The sequence below is a fragment of the Mercenaria mercenaria genome, chromosome 18 (assembly GCF_021730395.1).
Source record: "Mercenaria mercenaria strain notata chromosome 18, MADL_Memer_1, whole genome shotgun sequence".
NCBI classification, from domain to species: domain Eukaryota; kingdom Metazoa; phylum Mollusca; class Bivalvia; order Venerida; family Veneridae; genus Mercenaria; species Mercenaria mercenaria.
This window is the reverse complement of record NC_069378.1, coordinates 39,110,577-39,125,777: the sequence shown is the minus strand read 5'-3', so window position 1 is coordinate 39,125,777 and position 15,201 is coordinate 39,110,577. Positions and strand designations below refer to the sequence as shown.

The following is a 15,201-nucleotide window of genomic DNA, read 5'->3' as shown; positions in this document are numbered from 1 at the left end:
GTATATGGCCTAGAATAATGAATCCTTTTCATAACATGTTTGTTGAGGCTTTACCCCATTAAGACTGCAAACATTTGAATTATTTCCCCTTATTTGTGACAAATGTACCAGTGGGGGGCACACCCTGTGTCCTGCTGACACATTCTAGTTGTAATTTTGTTAATCTATTGTTAGATTGATAATTTTTATTTTGCTAGAAAACTAGTTTGGCAGAATGATAATCTTTCTGTATGTTTTATGCAAGCAATGTTCTGGTCTGCCTGTCAGTGCTTAAATGTTATACACCCGCCATACATGTTTTTTGCGGGGGGGGGGGGGGGGGGGGGGGGGGGGGGGGGGGGGGGGAGGGAGGCTATATTAGAGTCAGTTTTGTCACGTCACGTCACGTCACGTCCCGAAATCTATATCTTAGTTATTACTAAATGGATTTGATTCAAACTTAAAATAGATGTTCCACCTTATCACCCACATCATGTGACACAAGATGCATAACCTTGGCACCAATTTTTCATGAATTATGCCCCCTTTTACTTAGAATTTAAGGTTAATTTTGATGCGTTTTCACTATATCTCAGTTGTTACAAAATGGATTTGATTCAAACTTAAAAGAGATGTTCCACCTTATCACCCACATCATGTGTCACAAGGTGCATAACTCTGACACCAATTTTTCATGAATTATGCCCCCTGTTTACTTAGAATTTTAGGTTAATTTTGATGCATTTTCACTATATCTCAGTTATTACTAAATGGATTTGATTCAAACTTAAAATAGATATTCCACCTTATCACCCACATCATGTGACACAAGGTGCATAACTCTGACACCAATTTTTCATGAATTATGCCCCCTTTTACATAGAACTAAGGTTAATTTTGATGCATTTTCACTATATCTCAGTTATTACGAAATGCATTTGTTTCAAACTTGAAGTAGTTGTTCCACATCAACACCCACATTATATTACACAAGATGCATTACTCTTGCACCAATATTTCCTGAATTATGCCCCCTTTTTGCTTAGAAATATACTTATATAGTGTTTTGATACATTTTATCTGTACCTCTCTTATTATTTGATATTTTTTAACACAGACTCGAGCTATTGTGCAATATTCATCCACCATTGATGTCATTTATTCATCCACCATTGGAGTCATTAAACACTCCATTAACAGTTCTTGACAGATTAAAATGTTTTTGGTACATAAGTATAACATCATAAAATACAGGTAAAGTTCGACATTGGCAACAAACCACCAATTTTTAGCTCACCTGTCACATAGTGACAAGGTGAGCTTTTGTGATCACCCTTCGTCCGTCGTCTGTCGTCAGTCCGTGCGTGCGTGCATCAACAATTTCTTGTCTGCATGATAGTGGTTTCATTTATGATTTTATTGTACCCCCCGACAACAAAGTTGTAAGGGGGGGTATACTGGTTTCAGGTTGTCTGTCTGTCCGTCTGTCCGTAGACGCAATCTTGTGCGCACCATCTCTCCTTATCCCCTTGACAGAATTTAATGAAACTTCACACAAGTGATCAGTACCAACAGTAGTTGTGCATGGGGCATGTTAGGTTCTTTAAGAAAAAAAATTTGCAGAGTTATGGGACTTTGTTTTTTTGTTACTATACTATATACATAGACACACAATCTTGTGCGCACCATCTCTCCTCATCCCCTTGACACAATTTAATGAAACTTCACACAAGTGATCAGTACCAACAGTAGTTGTGCATGGGGCATGTTAGGTTCTTTTGGAAAAAAAAAATTGCAGAGTTATGGGACTTTGTTTTTTTGTTACTATTCTATATACATAGACACAATCTTGTGCGCACCATCTCTCCTCATCCCCTTGACACAATTTAATGAAATTTTACACAACTGATCAGTAACAACAGTAGTTGTGCATGGGGCATGTTAGGTTCTTTCAGAAAAAATTTTTGCAGAGTTATGGGACTTCGTTTTTTTGTTACTATACTATATACATAGACACAATCTTGTGCGCACCATCTCTCCTCATCCCCTTGACACAATTTAATGAAACTTCACACAACTGATCAGTAACAACAGTAGTTGTGCATGGGGCATGTTAGGTTCTTTCAGCGACAAAAATTGCAGAGTTATGGGACTTTGTTTCTTGTTAACATACTATGTACATGCAGTCTGCATATGCAATCTTGTGCTTGCCTAATCTACCAAACCCTTACACACAATTTAATGAAACTTCACACAAGTGATCAGTACCAACCCTAGTTGTGCATGATGCATGTTACATTCTTATAGATAAATATTCTGCATAGTTATGGGACTTTGTTTTTTGTTACTATACTGTATACATACAGTCTATATACATACAGTCCACATAATTATGCAATCTTGTGTGCGTCAAATTGCAATGTACTGTGTCAGTGCATGTGGGGGGTACATTCATCACCTTTAGTGATAGCTCTAGTTTGAACCAAACTTGCACACAACTTGTATCACCATAAGATCACAGTTCCTTTCTTGAACTGGCCAGATCCCATTATGGGTTCCAGAGTTATGGCCCCTGAAAGGGCCAAAATTAGCTATTTTGACCTTGTCTGCACAAAAGCAGCTTTATTTATGATTTGATTTTTACCAGACTGGCACACAACTTGTATCACCATAAGATCTTGGTTCCTTTCTTGAACTGGCCTTATTCCATTATGGGTTCCAGAGTTATGGCCCCGGAAGGGCCAAAATTAGCTATTTTGACCTTGCCTGCACAATAGCAGCTTCATTTATGATTTGATTTTTACCAAACTTGCACACCACTTGTATCACCGTGAGATGTCGATTCCTTTTTATACGCCTGAAGGGACGTATTATGTTATCGCCTCGGTGTCCGTCTGTCTGTCTGTTGGTTAGCAATTTCCCTTCCGCTCTGTAACTCTTGAACCCCTTGAAGGATTTCAAAGAAACCTGACACAAATGTTCACCTCATCGAAACGACATGCAGAGCGCATGTTTCGGATGGCTCACTTCAAGGTCAAGGTCACACTTAGGTGTCAAAAGTCATATGACTTTGTTTTGTGTGTATATTGCTCTGCATTTGCGTTGCATTGTAGTGCTCTTGTTTTTATTAGCTCACCTGTCACATAATGACAGGGTGAGCTTTTGTGATCGCCCTTCGTCCGTCGTCCGTCCGTCCACAATTTCTTGTGAACAAGATAAAGACAACATTTTGCAAACAATTTTGATCAAACTTGTACAAAACTTGTATTGGCATGATATCTCCGTTCCTTCGAAATACTGGCCAGATCCCATCATGGGTTCTAGAGTTATTGCCCCTTAAAGGGCCAGAATTTGCTATTTTTGTGCGTCAACAATTTCTTGTCTGCACGATAGTGGTTTCATTTATGATTTTATTTTAACCAAACTTGCACACAACTTGTATCACCATAAGATCTTGGTTCCTTTCTTGAACCGGCCAGATCCCATTATGAGTTCCAGAGTTATGGCCCCTGAAGGGCCAAAATTAGCTATTTTGACCTTGCCTGCACAATAGCAGCTTCATTTATGATTTGATTTTTACCAAACTTGCACACCACTTGTATCACCGTGAGATCTTAGTTCCTTTCTTGAACTGGCCAGATTCCTTCATAGGTTCCAGAGTTATGGCGCCTGAAAGGGCCAGAATTAGCTATTTTGACCTTGTCTGCACAATAGCAGCTTCATTTATGATTTGAATTTAACCAAACTTGCACACAACTTGTGTCACCATAAAATCTTGGTTCCTTTCTTGAACTGGCCAGATTCCATTATGTGTTCCAGAGTTATGAACCCTGAAAGGGCCAAAATTAGCTATTTTGACCTTGTCTGCACAATAGCAGCGTCATTTATGATTTGAATTTAATTAAACTTGCAGAAAACTTGTGTCACCATAAGATCTCAGTTCCTTTCTTGAACCGACCAGATCCCATTATGTGTTCCAGAGTTATGGCCCTTAAAATGGCCAAAAGTAGCTTTTGTGATCACCCTTCGTCCGTCGTCTGTGCGTGCATCTGTCCGTCCGTCAACAATTTCTTGTCTGCACGATAGTGGTTTCATTTATGATTTTATTTTAACCAAACTTGCACACAACTTGTATCACTATAAGATCCCGGTTCCTTTCTTGAACTGGCCAGATCCCGTCATGTCAACAGATGGACTTGGACAATCAGTGAAGATACATATTGGCTGAATTTATGACAAATTACCTCCTTTATTATTTATCTAAATGAATACACCTTAGCAGCTTCTAATGAGATTGGTTTGAAACGATCATATCATTTTGAGCAATGGTACTCAGGTGAGCGACACAGGGCCATCATGGCCCAATTGTTATGTCTCCCCCCCCCCCCCTCTGGGGGAGACATATTGTTTTTGCCCTGTCTGTCCGTACGTCACACTTCATTTCCAAGCAATAGCTGGAGAACCATTTGACCTAGAACCTTCAAACTTCATAGGGCTGCTGGAGTAGACTACCCCTAGGATGATTGGTCATGAAGAGTAGATGACCCCTATTGATTTTAGGGTCACTCCGTCAAAGGTCAAGGTCACGAGGGCCTGAACATTGAAAACCATTTCCGATCAATAACTAGAGAACCACTTGACCCAGAATGTTGAAACTTCATAGGATGATTGATCATGAAGAGTAGATGACGCCTATTGTTTTTGGGGTCACTCCGTCAAAGGTCAAGGTCACAGGGGCCTGAACATTGAAAACCATTTCCGATCAATAACTAGAGAACCACTTGACCCAGAATGTTGAAACTTCATAGGATGATTGGTCATGTAGAGTAGATGACCCCTGTTGTTTTTGGGGTCACTCCATCAAAGGTCAAGGTCACAGAGGCCTGAACATTGAAAACCATTTCCGATCAATAACTTGAGTACCACTTGACCCAGAATGTTGAAACTTCATAGGATGATTGTACATGCAAAGTAGATGACCCCTATTGATTTTGGAGTCACTCCGTTAAAGGTCAAGGTCACAGGGGCCTGACCATTGAAAACCATTTCCGGTCAGTAACTTGAGAACCACTTGACCCAGAATGTTGAAACTTCATAGGATGATTGTTCATGCAGAATAAATGACCCCTATTGTTTTGGGGGTTACTCCATCAAAGGTCAAGGTCACAGGGGCCTGAACATTGATAACCATTTCCGATCAAGAACTTCAGAACTTGAAACTTCATAGGATGATTGAACATGCAGAGTAGATGACCCCTATCGATTTTGGGGTCTGTCTATTAAATGTCAAGGTCACAGGGGCCTGAACATGGAAAACAATTTCCGATCAATAACTTGAGTACCACTTCTTCCAGAATGTTGAAACTTCATAGGATGATTGAACATGCAGAGCAGATGATCCCTATTGATTTTGGGGTCTGTCTATTAAAGGTCAAGGTCACAGGGGCCTGTTCATGTAAAATCATTTCTGGAGAATAACTTGAGAACCACTTGACCTAGAATGTTGAATTTTAATAGGATGATTGGACATGCAGAGTAGATGACCCCTATTTATTTTGAGGTCACTTGATCAAAGGTCAAGGTCACAGGATCCTGAACATGGAAAACAATTTCCGATCAATAACTTGAGAACCACTTCACCCAGAATGTTGAAACTTCATAGGATGATTGAACATGCAGAGCAGATGATCCCTATTGATTTTGGGGTCAGTCTATTAAAGGTCAAGGTCACAGGTGCCTGGTCATGTAAAATCATTTCTGGAGAATAACTTGAGAACCACTTGACCTAGAATGTTGAATTTTAATAGGATGATTGAACATGCAGAGTAGATGACAACTATTTATTTTGAGGTCACTTGATCAAAGGTACTTGAGAACTACTAGGCTAATAGTGTTGATATTTAGCAGGATGACTGGACATGCCAAGTAGATGATCCCTTTTGCAGCCAACCATCAGTGTCTCTTTGACTTTTGCTCCTGACCCCTATTGACTTCTTGCCTATAGGACTTTGCATTGGGGGAGACATTTGCTTTTTAGCTCACATGTCACAAAGTGACAATGTGAGCTTTTGTGATCACGCAGCGTCCGTCGTCCGTCCGTGCGTACGTGCGTCTGTAAACTTTTGCTTGTGACCACTCTAGAGGTCACATTTTTCACGGGATCTTTATGAGAGTTGGTCAGAATGTTTATCTTGATGATATCTAAGTCAAGTGTGAAACTGGGTCAACTGCGATCAAAAACTAGGTCAGTTGGTCTAAAAATAGAAAAACCTTGTGACCTCTCTAGAGGCCATACTTTTCAATGGATCTTCATGAAAGTTATTCAGAAAGTTTATCATGATGATATCTAGGTCAAGTTCGAAACTGGGTCAGGTGCCATCAAAAACTAGGTCAGTAGGTCAAATAATAAAAAAAACTTTGTGACCTCTCAAGAGGCCATATTTTTCATGGGATCTGTATAAAAGTTGGTCAGAATGTTCATCTTGATGATATCTAGGTCAAGTTCAAAACTGGGTCAACTGCGGTCAAAAACTAGGTCAGTAGGTCTAAAAATATAAAAACCTTGTGACCTCTCTAGAGGCCATACTTGTAAATGGATCTTCATGAAAATTTGTCAGAATGTTCACCTTGATAATATCTAGGTCAAATTTGAAACTGGGTCACATGCCCTCAATAACTAGGTCAGTAAGTCAAATAACAAAAAACCTTGTGACCTCTCTAGAGGCCATATTTTTCATGGGATCTGCATGAAAATTGGTCAGAATTTTTATCTTGATGATATCTAGGTCAAATTCGAAGCTGGTTCAACTGCGGTCAAAAACTAGGTCAGTAGGTCTAAAAATAGAAAAACCTTGTGACCTCTCTAGAGGCCATAGTTTTCAATGGATTTTCATGAAAGTAAGTCAAAATGTTCACCTTGATGATATCTTGGTCTTGTTCGAAACTTGCTCACGTGTTTTTAATAACTAGGTCAGTAGGTCAAATAACAAAAAAGCCTTGTGACCTCTCTAGAGGCCATATTTTTTATGGGATCTATATGAAAATTGGTCTGAATATTCGTCTTGATGATATCTAGGTAGGTTTGAAAACTGGGTCAACTGCAGTCAAAAACTAGGGTCAGTAGGTCTAAAAATAGAAAAACCTTGTGACCTCTCTACAGGCCATACTTTTGAATGGATCTTCATGAAAATTGGTCAGAATGTTCACCTTGATGATATCTAGGTCAATTTCAAAATTGGGTCACGTGCCATCGATAACTAGGTCAATAGGTCAAATAATAAAAAATCTTGTGACCTCTCTAGAGGCCATATTTTTCAGTGGATCTTCATGAAAATTGGTTAGAATTTTTATCTTGATGATAACTAGGTCAGATTCAACAATGGGTCACATGAGCTCAAAAACTAGGTCACAATGTCAAATAATAGAAAAAAACGACATCATACTCGGTTTAAAACTGGGTCATGTGGGGACTGGTGAGCGATTCAGGACCATCATGGTCCTCTTGTTTACAAAAGCAATTTCTAGTTTGGCAGATCCTTCTATTGTTCACCTACAATAATTTTTTTTTTGTTAATTACTTCCCTTTTACGTTACTATAAATAGCTTATTTTTTGTAACTTTATTATTGGCCGTAGGGAAAAACCGAGACCACTTTTCTATGGTACAACATGGATGGTACCTCCAATTTTTAGGTGTATTTTGACATATCTGTACCTTGTAAGAATTTTTTTTCTTTTTAGCTCACCTGTCACATAGTGACAAGGTGAGCTTTTGTGATCACCCTTCGTCCGTCATCCGTCGTCCGTGCGTCTCGTGCGTCCGTGCGTCAACAATTTCTTGTCTGCACGATAGTGATTTCATTTATGATTTTATTTTAACCAAACTTGCACATAACTTGTATCACCATAAGATCTCAGTTCCTTTCTTGAACTGGCCAGATCCCATTACAGGTTCCAGAGTTATGGCCACTAAAGGGCCAAAATTAGCTTTTTTGCCTTTTCTGCACAATAGCAGCTTTATTTATGTTTGTTTTTTTTACAGACTGGCACACAACTTGTATCACCATATGATCTTGGTTCCTTTCTTGAACTGGCTAGATTCCATTATGGGTTCCAGGTGATGGCCCTGAAAGGGATCAGAATTCTATTTGACCTTGTCTGCACAATGCAGCTTCATTTATGATTTGGAATCTATAGTCAAATTGAAAAAACTTGTGATCCTCCAAGAGGACTAGTTTCATTCTGAAAAATGGTCAAAATCACTTGATGGATTCTAGGTTCAAGTCCCGGGGAATGGGTCAAAATGGGCTATTTTGACCTTGCTGCACATTAGAGCCATTTTAAAGGGATTTCATGAAAAACTTGTCAGAATTGTTCACCATAAGATCTTGGTCATATTTTGAACTGGGTCAATGTCCAATCAGGGTCCAGTAGTTATCCCTAAAGGTCCCTTGGCCTATTTTGCATTTTGCATGCATATTGGGAGAATTTTTTTTATGGTATTTTAAAATTCGAACGGGACTGCTAAAAACTTAACAACAATAAAATCTTGGACTCCTGACCATTTTTCAATGGATTTCATAAGTAGTCCAAGAGTTCACCTTTATATCTAATTGCAACTTGCTCCTGTTTTTAATAAAATGGTCTATATCAAATACATAATAGCATTTATTTGAAATTTATTATTGTCATATATTGGGGACTGATCAATGATGTTTAGGATAAGGTTTGACTGGTTTTCAATGTCAAATACTAGCTTTGGTTAAATAAAATTGGACCTCTCTCCAACCATATTTGAAGGATTTATGATCTGAATTTCATTCAGGTCAACAGATTTATTTGGCTTCTTTAGATTTTGTTAACTTACAATCATTTTTTTTAATTACTTCCCTTTTACGTTACTATAGATAGCTTGTTTTTAGTAACTTTTTTAGCTCACCTGTCACATAGTGACAAGGTGAGCTTTTGTGATCACGCAGCATCCGTCGTCCGTGCGTCCGTAAACTTTTGCTTGTGACCACTCCAGAGGTCACATTTTTTGTGGGATCTTTATGAAAGCTGGTCAGAATGTTCATCTTGATGATATCTAGGTCAAGTTCGAAACTGGGTCACATACCATCAAAAACTAGGTCAGTAGGTCTAAAAATAGAAAAACCTTGTGACCTCTCTAGAGGCCATATATTTCACAAGATCTTCATGAAAATTGGTCAGAATGTTCACCTTGATGATATCTAGGTCAAGTTTGAAACTGGGTCACGTGCCTTAAAAAACTAGGTCAGTAGGTCTAAAAATAGAAAAACCTTGTGACCTCTCTAGAGGCCATATATTTCACAAGATCTTCATGAAAATTGGTCAGAACGTTCACCTTGAGGATATCTACGTCAAGTTTGAAACTGGGTCACGTGCCATCAAAAACTAGGTCAGGTCAAATAATAGAAAAACCTTGTGACCTCTCTAAAAGCCATATTTTTCATGGGATCTGTATGAAAGTTGGTCTGAATGTTCATCTTGATGATATCTAGGTCAAGTTCGAAAGTGGCTCACGTGCGGTCAAAAACTAGGTCAGTAGGTCTAAAAATAGAAAAACCTTGTGACCTCTCTAGAGGCCATATTTTTCATGAGATCTTCGTGAAAATTGGTCAGAATGTTCACCTTGATGATATCTAGGTCAGTTTCGAAAGTGGGTCACGTGCCTTCAAAAACTAGGTCAGTAGGTCAAATAATAGAAAAACCTTGTGACCTCCCTAGAGGCCATTTTTTTCATGGGATCTTTATGAAATTTGGTCTGAATGTTCATCTTGATGATATCTAGGATGTTCATCTTGATGATATCTAGGTCAAATTTGAAAGTGGGTCACATGCCTTTGAAAACTAGGTCAGTAGGTCAAATAATAGAAAAACCTTGTGACCTCTCTAAAGGCCATATTTTTCATGGGATCTGTATGAAAGTTGGTCTGAATGTTCATCTTGATGATATCTAGGTCAAGTTCGAAACAGGGTCATGTGCGATCAAAAACTAGGTCAGTAGGTCTAAAAAAAAAAAAAACCTTGTGACCTCTCTAGAGGCCATACTTGTGAATGAATCTCCATAAAAATTGGTCAGAATGTTCATCTTGATGATATCTAGGTCAGTTTCGAAAGTGGGTCACGTGCCTTCAAAAACTAGGTCAGTAGGTCAAATAATAGAAAAACCTTGTGACCTCTCTAGAGGCCATAGTTTTCAATGGATTTTCATGAAAGTAAGTCAAAATGTTCACCTTGATGATATCTAGGTCTTGTTCGAAACTTGCTCACGTGTTTTTAATAACTAGGTCAGTAGGTCAATGACCTCTCTAGAGGCCATATTTTTTATGGGATCTATATGAAAATTGGTCTGAATATTCATCTTGATGATATCTAGGTCAAGTTCGAAACAGGGTCATGTGCGATCAAAAACTAGGTCAGTAGGTCTAAAAAAAAAAAAAAACCTTGTGACCTCTCTAGAGGCCATACTTGTGAATGAATCTCCATAAAAATTGGTCAGAATGTTCATCTTGATGATATCTAGGTCATGTATGACAGTGGGTCACGTGCCGTTAAAAAGTAGGTCAGTAGGTCAGATAATGAAAATATGTTGTGACCTCTCTAGAGGCCATATTTTTCATGGGATCTGTATGAAAGTTGGTCTGAATGTTTATCTTGATGATATATAGGTCAAGTTTGAAACTGGGTCAACTGTGATCAAAAACTAGGTCAGTAGGTCTTGAAATAGAAAAACCTTGTGACCTCTCTAGAGGCCATACCCTTGAATGGATCTTCATGAAAATTGGTCAGAATGTTCACCTTGATAATATCTAGGTCAAGTTTGAAACTGGGTCACGTGCCTTTAAAAACTAGGTCAGTAGGTCAAATAATAAACAAGAGGGCCATGATGGCCCTATATCGCTCACGTGTTATCATTGCACTTGAGGACAAGAAGGTCCTCAGAAAAAAGATCTAAGTCCAAAGGACAGGAACAACAAAGGGAAGAAATTTAACCAAAACGAAAAAAAATCTTACAAAGTATAGATATGTTAAAATACACCTAAAAATTGAAGGTTCCATCCATGTTGTACCACAGAAAACTGGTCTCGTGTTTTCCCTACGGCCAATAATAAAAAAAGTTACTAAAAAAAAAAAAGCTATTTATAGTAACGTAAAAGGAAGTAAAAAAAAAAAAAAATTGTAAGTGGACAAAAGAAGGATCTGCCAAATAAATGAAATTTCAGATCAGTATCTTCATTAGTTATGGAGATATACCCATTTTAATTTGAAATAAAGGGAGGTAATTTGACATAAATCAGTCCATAGTTATCTACCCTGATCATCTCAGTCCACGGGGCGTTGAATTCTTCATGTGAGGAAGCCATCCAGCTGGCTTACGGAAGATCGGTGGTTCTACCCAGGTGCCCGCTCGTGTTGAAATAATGCACGGAGGGGCACCTGGGGTCTTCCTCCACCATTAAAGCTGGAAAGTCGCCATATGACCTATCATGTGTCGGTGCGACGTTAAATCCAACAAAACAAACAAACATCTCAGTCCAACTAATAACAATAATGAAATTTCAAATAAGTCCTGTAAGTACTTACTGATATAAATCCATTTTGATTAAAATCAGGGGAGGTAATCAGATATAAAATAACTCTGGAACCTATTTTTACACCGTGAGTTGTTGGAGTATTTTTTTGCGTGTATCTCTGTAATAATAATGACGAGATGATAAGTGCAATACTCTTTATTTCCGTCATGAAGGTTGTTGTGTAACAAATATATATTACATACCGATATCATATGTAGCATATAATAAACATATGTTGACAATAAAATATTCTAGATCATGGCATTACTTAAAATATTCTAATAAGGATTTATACTAAACAATATTCTACTTAATTTTACAGAATTTTTATAGAAAAATCTCTACTCAAAAATGTTTGCTGTGGGGAAAAAGCAAAGTCTAAACATTCAAACATGAACACTCACTTAGTAAAGCAAGAGGTACTAGGAATATAATTCCAAGATTTACCAATGCAGTTATTTAATCTCACGGATGTAAAACTAAAATATGGTAATGCCAAAATCTATTTTACTAAAATTCATGAAATGAAAATAAAGTTGAACTTAAATCAATATGAAAGAAAACTGTAATATAAAGAATTAAACACTCATGAACATACACACATCAGAATGTACAACTATAACAATATAGCATGTTACTATTCATTCTTATGCCAAGAAAAGAGTTTTCATCATTATTTTATGACAAAGAATTTTACTTCTTAAAATGTTTTCATCATTATTTTATGACAAAGAATTTTACTTCTTAAAATATAAATAAACAACAGTACAGAATAAAAGTTTCTCTTAAGGTATTCATAAAAAAATGCCAAAGTAGTAAATATAAGCAATGTGTTTAAGGCTGAAGTCCTTAACAAGAAAAATATGAAAACTGTAAAAAATAGAGAATAACATATAATGCACATACCTGTAATAATAATGACAAGATGATAAGTGCAATACTCTTTATTTCCGTCACGAAGGTTGTTGTGACTTCCACTTACCATCTCGCATTTTGTAGTTTCCGAGGTGCCAATCAAGGGGTAGGCGGACTTATTTCATTTGCCAATTAAATTTATTAAAACAATTTTGGACTTAAGTTTTTAGCCAATGAAAAACTGTTTTACAGAGTGGACTTAGGTCCTGAAAGAACTGTTTTGACAATTTTATGACATAATTTTATGTGTCACATTTTACAAATAATTTCATCAATATTACCTAACAAAGTCCAGTTTAAGCTAGCCTGCTTTGCCCAAATATCATAAAAATACATAGAAACATATAAAATGACAATGTATCTAATTTTGAAAAGTAATTTGAGTGTAGGTGACAATATAAAGTGTTTGATATGACAAAAGTGTTTTGTCCAGTTAATACACAGAGTTGACAAATGGTACAAGTCAAAATTAGTTTATTTTATCCAGACTATGTTGGTTGTATTAAATGTTACATCAAATATTAAATTGTCTCAATTAAGGGATAGTAGTATCAATTAGTTATGTCACAAGGTATAAAGATTGTACAAGCCAAGTTAAGACTTGATTTAAATATGGTAGAATTGGGATGGAAATGAAAATAAACATAGCAATGAAAAATATATTAAGTAACTATGTACTACAAGATATATAACATTTGAAATATAAGGTGCATTTAAACATCAGGTACAAAATGTATGATATCGTATAGTCACTATATATGTATTTTTTCCCAAGTATTGTTTTATAATATATAATGTTAATTAATATTTATTGCATAACATTATGCTACATTTGGGGCTTCCTTATACTATGATTGGATCTGATTTGTCATGGAATCCAAGATTTATTGTTGTGTAATATATTTTAGATTTTGTATTAAATAGAACCATAAATGAAGTCTCTATATGGCTGCAAAAGCCAAAATAGCCAATTTTGGACCTTTAAGGGGCCATAACTCTGGAACCCATGATGGAATCTGGCCAGTTGAAGAAAGGAAGCAAGATCTTGTGGTGATACAAGTTGTGTGCAAGTTTGGTTAAAATAAAATCATAAATGAAGCTGCTATTGTGCAGACAAGGTCAAAATAGCTAATTTTGGCCTTTTCAGGGGCCATAACTCTGGAACCTATAATGGGATCTGGCCAGTTCAAGAAAGGAACCGTGTTCTTATGGTGAAAGAAGTTGTATGCAAGTTTGGTTAAAATAAAATCATAAATGAAACCACTATTGTGCAGACAAGAAATTGTTGATGCACGACGCACGCACGGACTGACGACGGACGAAGGGTGATCACAAAAGCTCACCTTGTCACTATGTGACAGGTGAGCTTAAAAACGTTGTGACCTCTCTAGAGGCCATACTTTTCATGGGATCTGTATGAAATTTGGTCTGAATGTTCATCTTGATGATATCTAGGTCAAGTTTGAAACTGGGTCAACTGCTAAAATTATTAAAATCTTTTGACCTCTCTAGAGGCCATATTTTTCAATGGATCTTCATGAAAATTGATCTGAATGTTCACCTTGATGATATTTAGGTCAATTTCGAAACTCGGTCACGTGCGGTCAAAAACTAGGCCAGTAGGTATAAAAATAGAAAAACCTTGTGACTTCTCTAGAGGCCATATTTTTCATGAGATCTTCATGAAAATTAGTGAGAATGTTCACCTTGATGATATATAGGTAAAGTTCAAAACAGGGTCATGTACCTTCGAAAACTAGGTCAATAGGTCAAATAATAGAAAACCCTTGTGACCTCTCTATAGACCATATTTTTCAATGGATCTTCATGAAAATTGGTCAGAATTTTTATCTTGATAATATCTAGGTCAAGTTCAAAAGTGGGTCACATGAGCTCAAAAACTAGGTCACTATGTCAAATAATAGAAAAAACGTCATACTCAAAACTGGGTCATGTGGGAAGAGGTGAGCGATTCAGGACCATCATGGTCCTCTTGTTATTTATTATAGGCCGTAGGGAAAAACCGAGGCCTCTTTTCTGTGGTACAACATGGATGGTATCTCCAATTTTTAGGTGTATTTTGACATATCTGTACCTTGTAAGAATTTTTTTTTCCTTTTTGGTTTAATTTCTTCCCTTTGTTGTTCCTGTCCTTTGGACGTATATATTTTTTCTGAAGACCTTCTTGTCCTCAAGTGCAATGATAACAGGTGAGCGATATAGGGCCATCATGGCCCTCTTGTTGGTTAAATTTCTTCCCTTTGTTGTTCCTGTCCTTTAGACTTAGATATTTTTTCTGGGGACCTTCTTGTCCTTAAGTGCAATGATAACAGGTGAGCGATATAGGGCCATTATGGCCCTCTTGTTAAAATGCATATGAAAGGCGAATGATTCCCCCTATTGGCTTCAGAGTTCACTTTAGGTCACCAGTGACACCAATTTGGAAGATCAAGGTCAATAGGTAAAATGTCAAGGTCAAAGTGACCTTTATTATAAAAATGCATATGAAAGCTCTCGACAGGTGTATTTTGTGACTATGGTACCCTTACTTTTTTTGTTTGTTGTCTAAAATCAATATACTTTTTCAAACTGAAGTTATGGTGGGAATTTAGCTACAAGTGTGGATATGCTTACTTTTATTTTTTTTCAAGTGCCTATTGACATTGAAAATACTTCATTGATATTAACAAGGGGCAAATTTTGCTAATTAT

At 37.0% G+C, this 15,201-nt stretch overlaps 1 protein-coding gene across 2 annotated transcripts in view; it reads left to right on the top strand.

Annotated features, from left to right (window-relative positions):
* LOC128550706 (restin homolog) overlaps positions 1–15,201 on the top strand; it is a 252,571-nt gene that overhangs the window by 178,466 nt on the left and 58,904 nt on the right. The window lies entirely within an intron of this gene.